Here is a 15,662-nt window from a genome sequence, read left to right as displayed (position 1 = left end):
GTTTACCCCATTCTGTCTCTCCCCATCTCCTCTCATTATATTCCTCTCTCACCTCTTAATTTCACCTTTTAAGTATCATCCCTTCCTGTTAAAGTGGTCTTGGCCCTCTTTCTCTGTATACCTGTAAACATATATACACACATTCACGTATGTATTCATATGCCATATAAACTTCATATATAAACATATATATATAGACATTCATACATATACATATATGTGTGTGTGTATAATCCCTTCAACTACTGAGAAAAGTTTCATAACTTACAATTATTGTTTTTACATGTAGGAATGTTGATAGTTCAACTTTGATAAGCTCCTTATGATTTCTTTTCCCTGTTTACAATCTCATGCTTCTCTTGCTTCTTGTATCTGAATGGCAAATTTTCTATTCAACTCTGGTTTTTTCAGCAAGAGTGCTTGAAAGTCCTCTATTACACTGAATGACCATATTTCCCCCTGAAACATGATACTCAGTTTTGCTGGGTAGGTGACTCTTGGTTTTAATCCCAGCTCCTTTGACCTCCGGAATATCATATTCCAAGCCTTTCGATCCCTCAGTGTAGAAGCTGCCAGATCCTGGGTTATCCTGATTGTGTTTCCACAATATTCAAATTGTTTCTTCCTGTCTGCTTGTAATATTCATTCCTTAATCTGGGAATTCCAGAACCTGGCTATAATATCCCTAGGAGTTTTCTTTTTGGGATCTTTTTCAGGAGGTGATTGGTGGATTCTTTCCAACTCTATTTTACCCTCTTGCACTAAAACATCAGGGCAGTTTTCTTTGAAAACTTCCTGGAGGATAATTTCTAGGTTCTTACTTTAGTCATGGCTTTCAGGTAGTCCAATAATTTTTAAATGATCTTAACTTAAAAGGTCAGTGGTTTTTCCCATGAGATATTTCACATTGCCTTCTATTCGTTCATTTGTTTGGATCTGTTTAACAGCATCTTGATTTCTCATAAAGTCATTAGTTTCCATTTGCTCCAATCTAATTCTGAAGCAATTATTTATCCTCATTGAGCTTTTGAGATTCTTTTTCCATCTGGCAAATTCGACTTTTTTAGGCATTCTTCTCCTCATTGCCTTTTTGAGCCTCCTTTGCCATTTGAGTCAGTCTGTTTGTTAAGGTATTATTTTCCTCAGTCAGGCTGTTGACTCTCATTTCATAATTTTCTTACATTGTTCTCATTTCTCTTCCCAATTTTTCCTCCACTTCTCTGATCTGCTTCTTAAGGTCCTCTATGGCCTATAACCAGCTCGTATTTTCCTTTGAAGCTTTTGGTGAAGGAGTTCTGACTTCACTGTCTTCCTCCTGTTCCATCCTTTGCTCCTTTTTGTCCCCAAAATAGTTGTCTAATAGTAGAATCTTCTGTCTGCTTTGTTTCCTTCGCCTAGTCATGTCGCCCCTCAGTTACTTGACCCCTGGGCTTTTTGCCACAGTAGGACTCTGCCACCAGACAGGGGAGCTTTCATCCCAAACGCTGAGGTTTTCTCAGCTGCTGGAGGTATTAGATGGGTGCCCTCTCTGAGGTCTCCACACACTCTGGCAAGCTGGGCACACACCCCAGGACCTCCACCCTACAATCCAGATCCAAGCAGGTTAAAGCAAGAGCGATTACCCCTCAGACTGGTGCTTGGTCCCCCTACACTCTGCAGGCCAGGAGCTGAAGCTGCCACGTGGCACTGGCTGGCTGTGCCGGTGTTTCAGTGGCTTCTCACTCCGGGGGTAAAAGCCACGCACTCCCACTTACTGGTCCCAAAGTCCAGACTGCACTGGCCTCTCACTTTGTCCTTCACATCTATGTGTTGATAAATCTGGAAACTGACACCACTGCTGCTGATCTGGAGTCCCTCTGGCCAGCAGCTGGTCAGGTCTGCCCTGGGGCTAAAGGCTCAGCCTGGGGCTGGACTGAGCTCCGAGAGTGCTGTGCTGGATTCCTGCCGGCCTGCTGGGCTGTCCTCAGTAGGAGGTTAGCTTCTCTATGTCATTTTGTGGGTTCTGCAGCTCCAAAGTTTGTTTAGAGTCCCCTTTTTACATGGATTAGGGAAGGTGGAAGCTGGAGCTGTGGGAAGGTCGTGCTTCTATTCCACCATCTTGGCTCCGCCCTTCATAAAGATTCTTGATCTCCTTTTCTAATTGGTTTTCTTTTCATAATCTTGTTTTTCTTGTAGTGTTCTTTTTTTTTTTTTAGTTTTTCCTCTATCTCTCTCACTTGATATTTAATGTCTTTTTTAAGTTCTTCTATGAATTTGGGGGGGGGCAGGTGAACATTTGATGTTATGCTTTGGAGTAGAAGGAGCTTTCTTTGCTTCAATATTCTTCTCTGAAGATGTATCCTGGTTTTCTTTATTCCCATAGGAACTCCCTATGATTGGATTATTTCTCCTTTGCATGTGTATTTTTTTGTAGTAGTAATAACTTAATTTTTTTTAATCACCTCTAGTCCTGAGGTATGAGGGATGGTGCCTCTGGCCTCAGACCTTCAGTTCTCCTGTCTGGCCTGGTATTGGAACCAAGACTTCCATTATTCTGCAAGTGCCCCACTGCTTCTGCACTTATAAGGCATGTGCTGGTTCCTTCTTGACCCCATCACGTCTCTGTCTCTGCAGCTCAGCTGGGTCTGGGGTTCCTTGTCAGCAGAGGTTCCTTTGATCTTCCCTACCTCAGATACTCAATTCCTGTCACTATCCGAGGGTAAAAGTTACTGTGCCTGGGGCTGAGGCAGCCTCCTAGCCCAGTTAACCCCAGAGCTTGTTTCTTGTTGTTTAAGAGAACCTAGGACCTAGCCTGGAGGCATTTATTCTTCACAGGGACCAAACCACCTCCTGGGATTTTTCTTCAGATCTTCTTCTATTGTCCCAGAAGGACCCCTGTTGTACCCCTACTCATTTATTTTTACCACTCTATGTTCAGTCTAAGGTGCTATTTTATCTTGTGTGGAGTAAAACCTTGAGAGTTTGGAATACTCCAGTATCTTCCCAGAATCCTCTTCTCATTTTCTTCCTAGGCTAAGCTCAGGTGGCACTCCTCAGCAATATTTCCCCTGATGCCCTAGTTGTTTGTGTTCTCTCCATCCTTGAATTCTATCATCAGAGAACTATTTTTGTGTTTTTTATGGAAGCTGGATAAAATATTAGCTCTTTGGGGAGAAAGAGGTTTTGTTTTTTTCTTTGTATCTCCAGCTCCTAATACTGTGCCTGGTATATAATAGATGATTATTAAATATTTGTTGAAGAACTCTGGGTTCAGTATTTGGAGTCAGATGATCAAGGGTTGAATCCCACCTTAGATAATGCTAATTGTGTGAACTTTGGTAATTCATTTAACATCTTCTTGACCTTAATGTTCTCATCAATTAAGAGAAAACAGTTGGACTATAGTTTCAGGGCAGAAAAGAGAGTTTGTGGTCACTCACAGAGCATAAGAGCAGTGACCACACCTCTCCTCAGATAATATGATGTCAGAAGTACCAAGAATCTATAGACTGAGCCAGTTTGGGGTGGGTGGGGGAGGGGGCAGAGTCAAGATGGTGGAGTAGAAGTAGGACCTCCCCACTGCTCCACCTTCCACCTTCCCCAATCCATGTAAAAAGGGGACTCTAAACAAACTTAGGAGCTTCAGAACCCACAAAATGACACAGAGAAGCCTCCCACTGAGGACAGCCCTGGAATCAGCCAGCGCAGCACTCTGGCTTTAGCCGTAGGGAGGGCCTGACCAGGCACCAGCCTGAGGGACTCCAGATCAGCAGCAACTGTGGCTGGTTCCTGATTTATCAACAAATAGATGTGAAGGACAAAGTGAAAGGTCAGTACAGTCTGGACTTTGGGACCAAGTAAGTGGGTGTGCATGGCTTTTGCCCCTGGGACAATAAGCCACTAAGACTCTGGCACAGCCAGCCAGCACCACATGGCAGATTCAGCTCCTGGCCTGCAGAGTGTAGGGGGACCAAGCACCAGTCTGAAGGGTAATGGCTCTTGCTTTAACCTTATTGGATCTGGATTGCAGTCTAGGGTGGAGGTCCTGGGGTGTGTGCCCAGCTTGCCAACGTGTGTGGAGACCTCAGAGAGGGCACCCATCTAATACCTCCAGCATCTGAGAAAACCCCAGCATTTGGGATGAAAGCTCCCCTGTCTGGTGGCAGAGTCCTACTGTGGCAAAAAGCCCAGGGGTAAAGTGACTGAGGGGCGACATGACCAGGCAAAGGAAATAAAGGAGACAGAAGATTCCAACATTGGACTCCTGTTTTGGGGCCAAAAAGGAGCAAAGCATGGAACAGGAGGAAGACATTGAAGTCAGAACTCCTTCACCAAAAGCTTCAAAGGAAAATATGAGCTGGTTACAGGCCATAGATGAAGCAGATAAGAGAAGTGGAGGAAAAATTGGGAAGAGAAATGAGAATGATGCAAGAAAATTACAAAATGAGAGTCAACAGCCGTTCTGAGGAAAATACTACCTTAAAAAATAGACTAATTCAAATGGCAAAAGAGGCTCAAAAAGGCAATGAGGAGAAGAATGCCTTAAAAAGCCAAATTTGCCAGATGGAAAAAAGAATCTCAAAAGCTCAATGAGGAGAATAATTGCTTCAGAATTAGATTGGAGCAAATGGAAGCTAACGACTTTTTGAGAAATCAAGATGCTGTTAAACGGATCCAAACAAATGAAAGAATAGAAGGCAATGTGAAATATCTCATGGGAAAAACCACTAACCTGGAAAATAGATCCAGGAGAGATAATTTAAAAATCCTTGAACTACCTGAAAGCCATGACTAAAGTAAGAACCTAGAAATCATCCTCCAGGAAGTTCTCAAAGAAAACTGCCCTGATGTTTTAGTGCCAGAGGGTAAAATAGAGGTGGAAAGAATCCACCAATCACCTCCTAAAAAAAAAGATCCCAAAAAGAAAACTCCTAGGAATATTATAGTGAGGTTCCAGAATTGCCAGATTAAGGAGAAAATATTACAAGCAGCCAGGAAGAAACAATTTGAATATTGTGGAAACACAACCAGGATAACCCAGGATCTGGCAGCTTCTACACTGAGGGATCAAAGGGCTTGGAATATGATATTCCAGAGGTCAAAGGAGCTGGTATTAAAACCAAGAGTCACCTACCCAGAAAAACTGAGTATTTTTTCAGGGGGAAATTTGTTTCAGGGGGAAATATGGCCATTCAGTGGAATAGAGGACTTTCAATCATTCTTGTTGAAAAAACCAGAGTTGAATAGAAAATTTGCCATTCAGATACAAGAAGCAAGAGAAGCATGAGAAGGTAAAAGGGGAAGACAAATCATAAGGAACTTATCAAAGTTGAACTATTAACATTCCTACATGGAAAAACAATAATTGTAACTTATGAAACTTTTCTCAGTAGTTGAAGGGAATAGAAATATATACATATGTCTATATATGAGGGTATATGGGCATATGAATACATATGTGAATATGTGTATATAGGTTTACAGATATACATAGGTAGAGGGCACAAGACCAATTTAACAGGAAGCGATGATACTTAAAAGGTGAAATTAAGAGGTGAGAGAGGAATATAATGAGAGGAGATGGGGAGAGACAGAATGGGGTAAACTATCTCATATGGAAGAGGCAAGGGAAAATGGTTACAATAGAGGGGAAGAATAGGAAGGCAAAAGGTCAACCTTATTCCCATTGAACTTGGCTTGAGGAGGGAATGAAATACACACTAAATAGGGTATCTGACCCTCCAGGAGAGTAGGGGGAAAGGGGATGAGAGGGGGGATGATGGAAGGGAGGGCAGGTAGGGAGTAGGGGAGGGAAGTTGGAAGCATCCACTTTTGAAAAGGTACAAGATCAAAGTAAAGAATAGAACAAGTGGGAGGTGGGATAGGAGGGAGGGAAATATAGTCAGTCTTTTTCAATATATCTACTCTGTTATTGTTTTGCATTAGCCACACATGTACAACCTATACTGAATTGCTTATCTTCCCAGTAAGGGTGTGTGACAAGGGAGGAAGGGAATGAATCTGGAATTCAAAGTTTTAAAAACAAATTTTCAAATATATATATATATATATATACATATTATATATACTATTATTAATACTATTTTACATATAATTCAGTGATAAGATATATAGGCACTGAGGCATAGAGATCCACTGGAAAAGTCAAAAGGAGTATGGGAGAAAATATGGGAGAGAGCATATTGGAGGAACGGATATCCTGTGGGACTACTATTTTGGGGTGGTGGATAGGGGAAAATGGGGAGAAATTTTTAACTCAAAATATGGCAGAAATGAATGATGTAAATCAGAAGTTAATAAAGCATTTGAAAAAAAATTTTTAAAATAAAGTATAGGTCTGACCATGTTAAAAAATAATAATAATCTATAGACTTCCAGAACTAGCTCTGAAAACAGCAGCACAAAAATGCTGAAACTTTGGAAACACCCCAGGAAGAGAGCCCAATTTTAACATAAAGCTAAAAGTCAAGAAACAGACAGGAAAAAATGAGCATACAGCAACAAAAGGAACCTGACTACACAAAGCTACTATGATGAAAGGGAAGATAAAAATACAAATTCAGAAGCAACAAAGTCTGCTGCTTTGCAAAGCCTCAAAAAAATTGAATTGGTCATAGGTTCAAAAAGAATTCCTGGAAGAGAAAGAGGATTTTTTTAATCCAATAAGAGAGGTACAAAAAAATGGAAAAAGAAATGAGAGTAAAGAAAGAAAAATCATAAAAAGTAGCTAAAACATTTGGTAAAGGAGGCACAAAAAGTTCTAAAGAAAATAATACCTTAAAAATAGAATTGACCAAATTGTAAAAGAGGTACCAAAAAATCCACTAAAGAAAATAGCTCCTTAAGAAGCAGAATTGTTCAAATGATAGAAGAGGTACAAAAATCCACTAAAGAAAAGAACAATTGTTCAAATGGGGAAAGGTACAAAAAGTCACAGAAGAAGATAATTCCTTAAAAATTAGTATTGCCCAAATAGAAGGTAATGACTACATGAGACATCAAGAAATAGCAAACAAAATCAAAATAATGAACAAAACAAAAGAAACTATGAACTATTTCTTTGGAAAAAAGTGACCTAGAAAATAGATTGAAGAGAGATAATTTAAGAATGATTAGACTAACTGAAAGTCATGATCAAAAAGAGCACAAACATCATCTTTCAAGAAATTATTAAGTAAAACTGCACCAATATCCTAGAACTAAAGGGTAAGATAGAAAATGAAAGAATCTACCAATCACCTCCAGAAGGAGATCCCAAAATGACAATAACAAGGAATATTATAGCCAAATTCCAGAGTTCCTGGCTCAAGGGAAAAAAATATTGCAAACAGCCAGAAAGAAACAATTCAAACATCATGGAACTGCAGTCAGGATAACAAAAGATTTAGCAGGTTCTGCCATAAAAGATTAGAGGACTTGGAATATGATGTTTTGGAGAGCAAAGGATCTGGGATTACAACAAAGAATAATCTACACAGAAAAATTGAGTATAATCCTTTGGGGGGTGGGGAGGAGGGGATAGATATTTAATGAAATTGAGAACTATAAAGCAAAGCACAAGCAACTTTCCAGAGGACTGCTGCTGGGAACAGCTTTAAGGTTCTGATCACATCATATAGTGAACTCCCTATTTATTCAGCAATAAACTAAAGCAAAACACTCACAGAAACCAAAGTTCAACATTCACAGTGATATAACATAACAACTTATTACTAGAGTGGTCACATAGTTTTAAACAAAGGATATCATTCAGGATCCAAAGTACAAAGGTCTCCTACCCCTAAATCACATTGTCTTAATTTGTCAGTCAGGAAGTCTTCTTTCATCTTGATTGGAGACTAGCTTACAATCATCCTTAATTCAATCATCCTTAAGGAGTACAAAGTTCTCCCACCCCTAGGTCACAGTAAATCATGATCTTGTCAGTCAGCACTAAGTACCCCAGGAAAGGTCCTTTCATCTTGGCTCAAGGCTGACTCCCAAACTCCATGGTTCCTCTTCCATGCTTCCAGCTCTTTCCTGAATTCACCCAACCGTCCCCTGGATTTACAGATAGGCAGCTCTCAGATCCTAGTCCAGCTCCTGTTTTAGCTCCTCATCCAGTTCCTTATCCAGTTTCTCATCCAGTTGCCCTTCTATATTGAAGCTCAACAGTCTACAATTTGCAGTTTCTGTTTCTGGGAAGACAAAGCTTAACAGAGCCACAACAACATTCATTTACATTGCTGGCACCATCTTCAATTTACTTTCTGCCTGTGAAATCAACACAGACCCACAAACAGGGTCTGAGAAATCAACACAAATCATCAGTAAAGTCCCAGAAACTCTGAAAATATCAGTAAAACCCTCCTCTCGGATTTTTGTGAACAGACAACAAGAAAGTCCTCTTTCAGGGCTTCTGAACCAGCAGTAAGGTCCCAGGGCTTCTGTAACAACAGAAACATCCTCTATAAGCAGACAGATCTGACAAAGTAACATCAAAACATGCAGACAAAGTGTGGGCACTACAGTCATCCTTCTTCCCAGTTCAGCTTGGTCCCAGCAGTGCTTGAGCTTGTATATGTCATCAGTTGCTCCATGTTCCACCCACCTCTTATGTCCTTCCTGTTTGGGTCTTTAGCAATTCCCTCCCACTGTGGGCTTCCCAGGTTCTGTTTCTAACAAATACTTGATATAATCACAGGCAAGGCTCAAAGACAAAAAACTGAAACAAAGTGCTAAATACTTGAATAACTGAAAGAAAAGTAGAGCCAGGAAGAATTTGTACACAATTACAGACACAATGTATGTGTGACAACCAACTTTGATAGACTGGATTCTTCTCAGCAATGCTGGGTTATAAGTCAAACCCAAAATATTCATGATGGAGAGAGATGTCTACATCCAGAGAAAGAACTCAGTTTGAATCCAGACTGAAGCAAACTACCTGCTCTTTTTCTTTTTCTTGTTTGGTTTTGTTTCCTCTTTCCCATTCTTCATTCCGTCTGATACTTTTTTATAACCTGACTAATGTCTAATATGAAAGTATTTGCAGATACTATATTTGATTGTATCCTGCCATGGAGGGGTGAAGGGTGGGAAGGAGAGAAAATTTGAAACTCAATGAATTGTGGAACTGAATCTTCTAAACTAAAAATAAACAAACAAATTAATAAAGAACAATTTAAAAAAATATCTCAAAAAGAAAACTCCTAGGAGTATTATAGCCAAATTCCAGAGTTCCCAAGTCAAGGAGAAAATACTGCAAGCAGTCAGGAAGAAACAATTTGAGTATTGTAGAAATACAACCAGGATAACCAAGAACTAGCAGCTTCTACATTAAGGGATCGAAGGGCTTGGACTATTTGATATTCTGGAGGTTAAAGGAGCTAGGACTAAAACCAAGAATCACCTACCCAGCAAAGCTAAATATAATACTACAGGGGGAAATATGGTTATTCAATGAAATAGATGATTTTCAAGCATTCTTGATGAAAAAACCAGAGCTGAATAGAAAATTTGGCTTTCAAATACAAGAAGCAAAAGATACATGAGAAGGTAAACGGGAAAAAGAAGTCATAAGAAACTTATTAAAGTTGAACTATTTACATTTCTACATGGAAAAACAATAATTGTAACTCATAAGCCTTTTCTCAGTATGAGGATAGTTGAAGGGAATATATATGTATATATACATATATGTATGTATAGCAGGGTATATGTGTATATAAAGCTATATGTATGTGTTGGCATATATATATATATATATTCATGTATACATAGATAGAGGGCACAGGGTGAGTTGAATATGAAGGGATGATATCTAAAAAATTAAATTAAGAGGTAAGAGAGGAATATATTGGGAGAAGGAGAAAGGGAGAGATAGAATAGGGTAAATTATCTCACATAAAAGAGGCAAGAGAAAACTGTTACAATGGAGGGAAAGAGCAGGAATGTGAAAGGGAATGGGACAACCTGATTCTCATTGAATTTGGCTTAAGGAGGGAATAACATACAGGAAAATGGGGGGGGTAGGGGATAAGAAAAAGGATGATATAAGGGAAGGCAGATTGGGGAAGAAAGTAGTTAGGAACAAACATTTTGAAAAGGGATAGGTTCAAAGGAGAAAATAGAATGGGGGGGCAGGATATGATGGAGGAAAATGTAGTTAGCCTTTCACAATATAACTACTATGGAAATGATTTAGGTAACTACACGTGTACATCCTATATTGAATTGCTTATCTTCCCAGTGGGGGTGGGTGAGGAGGGAAGAAGGGAAAAATTCTGAAACTCAACATTTTAAAAACAAATGTTTAAAAAAATTTTTACATGCAACTGGGAAATAAGATATTCAGGCACTGGGGTACAGAAATCCATCTTGTCATACTAGAAAGTTAGGGGGGTGATGGGGGAGGACATGAGAGAACTGGGGGAAGGGGTATTCAGCAGGCTTGCTATTTGGGGGCAGGGGTAGGGGAAAGAGGGGAAAAATTGTAACTCAAAATCTTGTGGAAATGAATGTTGAGGGATGGCTAGGTAGAGCAGTGAATAGAGCACCAGCCTTGGAGTCAGGAGGACCTGAGTTCAAATCCGGTCTCAGACACTTAACACTTACTAGCCAAGTGACCTTGGGCAAGTCACTTAACCCCAATCACCCCTCCAAAAAAAAACAAAAAGCAAACAAAAAAGCAAAGGAAATGAATGTTGAAAATTAAAAATAAATAAATAAAATTTTAAAAAAGATTAGAAGAAAAGCAAGAAACTGAGGAGAAATTTTAGAGCGAGTGTCTGTAACAACGTAACCATTCATCAAATATACAGAGAACTGAGTCAAATGCACAAGCATATGGGTCATCCTCCAGTTGATAAATGGTCAAAGCATATGAACAAGCAGTTTTCAGAAGAAGATACCAAAGCTGTCTATATTCATATGAAAAATCCTCTAAATCACTATTGATTAGAGAAATGAAAGCTAAAGCAACTCTGAGATGCCACCTCACACCTATCAGATCGGCAAAAGTGACAGAAAAAGAAATGACAAATGTTGGAGGAGATGCAGAAAAACTGGGATAGCAATGCATACCTTCGGTGGAGTCGTAAACTAATCCAAACATTTTGTATACAATTTGGAATTATACCCAACACGCTATAAAACTGCACATACCCTTCTGACTGAACAATCCCAGACTAGGTCTGTATCCCAAAGAGATTTCAAAAAAGGGAAAAGGACCTATATGTACAAAAAATGTTTATAGCAGTTCGTGGCAAAGAATTCAAATCCCCATCAATTGGGGAATGGCTGAACATGCTGTGTGGTGTATATCGATGATGGGATATGACTGTACTATAAGAAATGATCAACCAGATGCTTTCAGAAAAACTTCGGAAGACTTAACATGAACTAATGCAAAAAGAAGTAAGCAGGACTAGGGTAACATTGTATGTAATAATAGCAACATTGTAGAATGATCCATTCTGAATGACTTTAGCTATTCTCAGCAATACAAAGATCCAAAACAATTCCAAGACGACTTAAAATGAAAAATAAAATCTATTTCCAGAGAAGGAACTGACAGAGTCAGAATACAGATCAAAGCATACTTTTTTACATTCTTTATTTTTCCTGGGGTTTTTTGAGGGGGGAGTTTCTGTGGTTTTTTTAAACAGCATACCCAATATGGAAATATATTTTGTGTGACTGTACATGTATGATCTATATCAAATTTCTTGTCTTCTCAAAGTGAGCATAGAGGAGTCAAGGAGGGAAGGAAGAAGGGGATTTAGAACTCAAAATTTTTTTAATTGTTTTTACATTTAACTGAAAACTTTTTAAAAGGTAATAAAAATATTTAATCCATCTAAGAGCCCCACAAGGTGTTCACATATAAATTAAAAAGAAACAGAAATAGAACATAGATCCTCCCTCCTTAACCACTGGCCATTTTGAATCTCTAGCCTTCTTCAAAACTCAGCTCAAATGCAACCTTCCATATGAGGCCTTCTTTGAGTCTCCCCTTCCCCTCCCTCTAGCTACTAGTGCCTTCTGCTCCAGAATTACCTTTTATTTGTCTTTACATGTCTTGTATATATTTATATAGGTATATGTTGTCCCCTCCTATATAATGTAAGTGACTCAATCCCATAGAACATTTCATTTTATTTTGTATTCCCAGTACTTATCAAAGTGCATGGCCTATAGAAAATGTTAATAAATGCTTATTGATTCATTGGCTAATTTTACACCATTTAGGATTAGAATATAATCCATCGCAAAACCAATAATGCCCACAGAGTCAAAAGCAAACCAAGCTGATATTTTAATTTTTTTATTTCTAATTTTTAAAATTTTAATTCGAATTTTACCCATGTCATGATACAGCATAGAAGCTATACAAAGATCTATGCCAATTTGGTCCATGGGGGAGGATGGGAGGGAAGGGGAAAGGAATAAACATTTTTTGTAGTGTCTCATGTCAGGCTCTGTACTAAGTTCTTGACAAATATTATCTCATTTGAGCTTCACAACAACACAGCGAAGTTGGTACAGTTATTTTCCTCATTTTAGAATTGAGGGAACTGAGGAAAATAAAGGTTAAGCGACTTGCCCAGGGTCACATACCTATTATTGGGTGATGCCAAGTTTGAACTCAGAACTTCCTGATATCAGACCCAGGGTTCAGTCCACAGTATACCTAGCTGCCATGGACCATTCTCAACTACAGAGTCAAAAGCTGATGAGAAATTGATGGAAGCTACAGAAAATCTTATATTTTCCCAATGAGATAAAATAGTGTACAATAATTGTGTATGGATTATGCTGAAACCTGCTAACTTTCCATTTACAATATGAAATTGCTCCAGGGCTTCTTAAATCTGTTAATGGCTTTGAAGGAGTAGCGAACAAACTAATGAATCTATAATTTTGAAATGGTAGATGGTTTTTCCTTTTTAATGTAGAGGACACTAAACTATAATTCTATCCAGAATATCCTGGATCAGGCCTAGCTCAGGCTAGTCTAATGATTCAGGCTCAGGATAGGAATGCAACAAAACATGTGTAGCCCACAAAATGCAGCCCAGATAACTTTATTTATTATAAAAAGGATACATTTTACTGAAAACAGATGCAGCTCCTGACTCTGCATTCTCCAGGACAGCAATACTGGGCCAGAAAAACCCAAGGTAAAGGAGTTGGAAATCTGCCCAGTACCTAGACTAGAGCCAACTACACATGGCCTGGGCGATGCACCAACCAAGTCCTAAAGATAGGACTTTGTTCCTTAAAGGGAAACTATCCCAATCTATGTAAAATAAACATTCATTCTGTCACATTGAGGAACCCATCCCTGAGTTATCCCTGCTTTAACACATCAAGAATCATTATTGCACTGGCATTGATATTACCTCTAGTCATTTGGATCATTTCTCCCCCACCTCACTAGAAGATTCCCATCACGATTCCCCATATCTTAAATAATTTCTCTCTTGATAGCCAACATTCTAGTGATGAATCTCTTCACCCCTAGTTAAGCTGATCCTCGGAAGATAAAAGCAGTGTGGTACAGGGAAAAGACCACTGGATTCTGAGTCAGAGGACCTGAGTTCATATCTCAGATCTGGTACTTACTGTGTGACCTTGACCTTCACCTCTCTGGGCCTCAGTTCCTCAACTGAGAAAGAAGAGGCACCAAGATGTTCAGATGTCTTACCTGGAAGACAGTATAGTTTAAGAAATAACTCACTTGGTTATGCATAGGTTTTCGTGCTACTAAGATTCCTCTTAAAGAACATAGATCTTTGTGAAGCAATAATCTTCCAAAGCCTATGTTCATTTCTAGATCTGATGGCAGAGTTCAAAATTTTCCATCAAAAGCTATTAAAATACAATATATATGTGCTTTACACACACACACACACACACACATTGTCTCACTGAGTTTTGGATTTAAAATGTCTTGGGCAGGAATTCCATTTCAAGTGTTTGATAACCTTACTTTCTGTCCATCCTTAATTAAACCAAATGGCAGGAAGGCCAATCCTCTGATCACCATGGCACAAGAGTATCGAGAGCAGGTAGGTGGAGCAGTGGATAGACTGCCGGCCTAGAGTCAAAAAAACTCATCTTCCTGAGTTCAGTTCTGGCCTCAGACACTTAGCTGTGTGGCCCTGAGCAAGTCACTCAACCTTTTTGCCTCAGTTTTCTCGTCTATAAAATGACATGAAAAAGGAAATGACAAAGTACTCCAGAATCTTTGCCAAGAAAACCCTAAATGGAGCCACAAAGGGTTAGACATGACTAAAAAACTATCAAGGCTGGTTTAACTGGACTCTAATTTGTTCTTAACCTACACATGTACATGTATGCATTCAATATGTATTTACACGGAACCTGTATTTTCATCAGTGTAGGGTACCATCTCTAATAAGGAAACTCCCTCTACCAATACAGATAAACAACAGCTCTACACATTATGATCTTAAAAACTTGCCTGGGACATTAAGAGGTTAATGACTAACCTAGGGTCACACAGACCCAGACAAATGACACATAATATGTGTGTCAGAGGAAGGACTTGAACTTAGATCTTCAAGGTTGGCTCTTTATACACTACACTATGCTGTTTCTGCTATGTGTATGTATGCGTGTACGCATGGATGTATGTATGTGTATGGTGTATGTATTGTGCATTGTGTATATGTATTGTGTCTGTCTGTCTGTATAACTACTCCCATGAGAAATTATATAGCACAGTCCCATCATTTCCTGAGGCCTCAGGAGATTTACTTGAAAAGTATAGAAACCCATACTCCAATTTAACTCTCTTATTGAGGGAAACAATATTGAGGGTCAAAGCCAATTTAAGGGGATGATCATTTTCAATCCCATTTAAAATATCTGTTTTAAGAATGGAGTTTTGGGATAGGTAGGTGCCACAGTAGATAGAGCACCTGCTCTGGAGTCAGGAAGACCTGAGTTCAAAGTCAGCCTCAGACACTAGCTGTGTGACCCTGGGCAAGTTACTTAACCATAATTGCCTCCACAAGGACAAAAAAAAAAAAACAAAAGAATGGAGCATCATGGTGAAGAGAATGCCAGATTTAGATTCAAGAAAATATGAATTCAAATCCCATCTCTCACACTTACTGGTCATATAAACTTGGTCAAATCACTTGATTTCTCTATGTTTCAGGCAACTCTCTAAGACTAATTATTGATTGAGGGCTGTGACCTGCTGGTAGATGTAAGGATGGAGTTAAGCAATAGAGTCTAAAGAGTTAATAATGGCAGTCTATTGGTCAAAGATAACAGCAAAATTCCTCTAAGTTTTACTCCACAGAATACCATTTAGTATTTTAAGATTCTGAAGGTAAATATGTTTTACCAGATGTTTTCCCCTTAGATTCAGACAGTCAACCAGAAGAAATGGCTTAATGAGAAGCAAACTCCTGAGTCCAGATTTTTTATGGTTGAAGTTTGGCAGAACTATTGACAACCATGATATTTTTTTTTGAGTTTTTAAAATGATCACATCAGCTAATAAATATGTGGAAAATGCACATTTCAAAGGACTTAATGTTTTTTACACAGTGAGGCAAATCATGCAAGAGCCAGAAAAACATGTTTATCTATCTATATCTATCTATCTATCTATCTATCTATCTATCTATCTATCTATCTAT

This window comes from Petaurus breviceps, unplaced genomic scaffold (assembly GCF_028583685.1).
Source record: "Petaurus breviceps papuanus isolate PSGF00001 unplaced genomic scaffold, PetGlider_PUasm1.0 118, whole genome shotgun sequence".
Taxonomy (NCBI): domain Eukaryota; kingdom Metazoa; phylum Chordata; class Mammalia; order Diprotodontia; family Petauridae; genus Petaurus; species Petaurus breviceps.
Note: the sequence above shows the minus strand (reverse complement) of the source record.